Source organism: Morone saxatilis, unplaced genomic scaffold, assembly GCF_004916995.1.
Source record: "Morone saxatilis isolate NCDOM2014 unplaced genomic scaffold, NCSU_SB_2.0 Contig17, whole genome shotgun sequence".
Classification (NCBI taxonomy): Eukaryota; Metazoa; Chordata; class Actinopteri; family Moronidae; genus Morone; species Morone saxatilis.
In genome coordinates, this window is record NW_023339729.1 from 25,508,638 (window position 1) to 25,511,879 (window position 3,242).

Genomic DNA, 3,242 nt, shown 5'->3' on the forward strand with positions numbered 1-3,242 from the left:
TAAACAACATTAATTAAAAAGGGCCAGTGTGTAACATTTAGGAAGATCTATTGGCAGAAATGGAATATAATATTCATAGGTGTGTTTTTATTAGTGTTTAATTACCTGAGAATAAGAACCGTTGTGTTTTTGTTACCTCAGAATGTTTTTATCTACAGAGGGAGCGGGTCCTCTTCTGGTGGAGTCCGCCATGTTTCTATGGTAGCCCAGAACAGACAAACCAAACACTGACTCTAGATAGGGGCTTTCCATGGTAGTTTCTCCTAGGATGAAGAGGGTTAGGCAAGGGAGTTTAAATCTGCAACCACGACAGCTAGATAAAGTCCTACACACTGGTCCTTTAAAGCTCTGGTTCCCAACCTTTTTCCTTATAGGAGCTCTTTATACTATATTTAATGCATTACAGTAACGGTAGAGGACTGATAACCTGTACAATGAACCCAAACAGAGAACACATTGATCACAGATCAATCAGAGTTTTCGTGATATTTTTAGAAGCTTTTTATACAATTCTCTGTATTGTGTAATATTTTAACAATCATATATCATCTTTTCTGGCAAATTCAGTTCATTTTTTTTCTCAAACACTTTGTTCTACTCGTTCTTTGGTTGTTTTGGCTGCACAGATGGTTCTGGCCTCCATGTTGTCCATTAATCCCTGATAATGGCATTTTCCCTTACTTCACCTGCGGGACTAACATCTCTATTGACAGAATATTTGGGGGGTTTGAGAGCAGATGATCATAAAACAGTCCCGGCAGGAAGAGTTGGTAGACAGTTTTGAGTCATGGAAACACCCAGAAATTGATCAAATATCCTGGAAACAATCTATGTTGTGCTTGAAAATATCTGATTGCATTTTAGCCCCTCCCTCAGATCATAACTTCATGCTCGTATTTAGTTTAAAACTTCACTGTTGGGAGGATACATTTCAGAGCAGGTTCACCAGACGCAGAGTGGAACTGGCTTGATCTTCTCGGCATCGAGTCTATTTTTTCCAGAGCTGCGAAGCGAGAGGCCAAATGAATGTAGTCCATTTGCCCGAAACCGCAGCTTATGTGACCGTTTGTAAGCAAGTGCTGTCATATAGGGTCAAGAAAAACTCCTGGAAAATGTCCTGGAAAGGGCCTGGAAAATGATTTCTTAAAAAGAGTGGAAACCCTGACTAGTACTAATGTTAGCAGCGTTAGCACCGACGAAGAGTCCATTATCGACTGATTCTCAGTGTGTTTACTGCCTGTTGCTTTCTGTTTCCTCTGCAGGACTCTTATCAGCCGGTCAGGCGTGGAGCAGGACCTCACGCCTCCTCACCCGTCTTCCTCTCAACCCTCACCCCCCCTGCGGGCATCTACCTGGCCCGATAGGGAAACACCTGACAGCCGCTGCGTCTCCATGGCCACCGGAGACGCTCTGTGACTTAAAAAGTTGGAACAGCTGAAGCACAAACACAAAGACGATGTGGCGACAGATGGAAGGAATCATAAACAGCTGCGCGGAGGAGTCTTCTGGATCCCAAACGCCGACGTGGCGTCTCTGGATTTGATCATTTCCTGTGACGTCAGCAGACCCAACTGATTTAACCTTCTGTTCATCTCTGGACTACAACTACGGAAGCCTCAAATGGACTCTTTGACACCAGCAGAGCATCCTCCTCTCCTCCTCTCCAGCAGTTGAACACATGAAGCTGATGTCTGTATTTCCCCTCGAGGCGTTCTCTTCAGGACGCGTCAACAAACCTTTTTTCAAGAGGCTGAAACTCTGGAAAATGGCGGGCAGAGGTCACGTGACTGTGGACTCTCAGACGATGAGAGACGAGTCGTGACGAGTTCTCTGCTGCTGACTTTTGCATAACGTGTTTTTAAAGAAAAGGACTTGTACTGTTTCACTTTTCACACTGTGTGTGTTTGTCTTTTTTCATAGACTTCTATCTTCCCTCGAGCCCCACAAACCTTTGACTTTGAAAATAAAAAAGTGAAGCAAATTTGATCCTCGACTTGTGAAAGTATTTTATTATCCACGTCTGGGGGTTTTGGCTCCTTGGCTCACATACTCTACCTGTATATTTCCATTTCGGGAGAATTTCTACCAAAATTTCCTCCACCAAATTTCATGGAATAATTTGTCCATTTTAACCCGACTACATGTGTTTGACAGCTGGAGTCACTGGTTACTTTGGAGATTAATATAAGCCAATAACATTCATCCAATTTTATCCTTCAGTAACACTTTATTTTACCAGTCCTTTACTTTTTTATTTTTTACTAATTTCCATTTAATTCCCCAGAAAGAATCATATGTAATTACAAGCACACATACAGGCATAAATCTTAGGCAGACCATGAAATTTACATCACTACCCTCACAAAGCTTAAAGGTTTTATATGACATTTAAATATCAATATATCAGTTATCTTCTCTATACAGAGTCACATGGTGTCTTCCTCCCTCTGCCTGTGTTGTATCGCAAGCCTCCCTCTGTGGTTTGTTTCCATACCCGGTCTGCTTCCGACCCCTGAAAGCGGCTGTTTTTATCAAATCTACGTCAGAATCTGTCCCACCTTTTTGAATGAAGCTAACGAAAATTAGTTTATTAGTTTAATTTTGTCCCATGGAAGTCTGGTGGAGTTTGCTGTTTTTGGTTAAACTAAAGGTTTATCAGTGCCAAAAAACTTTTTGTGGACGTACTTGTGACGGGCGCAGTTAGTTTTTTCAACAATTTTAACATCTAATCGTTGAATTAAGGGTTTAATTTTGACTAAACCAAATTATTATTTTATTTTTTCTTTATTTCCGTTTCTGTCAAACTTTTAAACCAGACTGAGCCGAGCTGCTTTCTAACGTTAAAGCTCCAGCTTTTTCCCTCCTGATCAACTTAAGATCCAGACGTCCGAATGACCTAACAATTCCATCCGCTTTTTCAAATCTAGAAGTTAAAAAGCACCCAAGATCTAAACAGTGGATGGTAAAAAATGTGGCTTCAGACTGAATAAACAGTTAGTTTATGACAGCTTCTGGCAGACAACCACAACGCTGACGCCTCTAGAGTTCATACACTGTTTAATGATTATAGATTATTGATTTAATCAACTACATATAGAACGTAGCTCCAGAGTTTATACACTGTTTAATGCAGAAATGATACAGATTATGACTTTAAGATAATAATACATTAACAGTTCACCCAGTGCAGACCTGAAGGAGGTTTTCTTTAGTCCGGCAGAGCAGTCTGCACTCTGATGCAA

The 3,242-nt window shown here is 41.0% G+C and overlaps 1 protein-coding gene across 1 annotated transcript in view; it reads left to right on the forward strand.

Moving 5' to 3' along the window:
* Positions 1-1,981, forward strand: part of meis1a (Meis homeobox 1 a) — a gene marked incomplete at its 5' end in the record, with an annotated part of 22,996 nt that extends 21,015 nt beyond the window's left edge. Inside the window, 1 exon segment of the mRNA XM_035659683.1 lies at positions 1,263-1,981.
* Between the last annotated feature and the right edge of the window lie 1,261 nt (positions 1,982-3,242).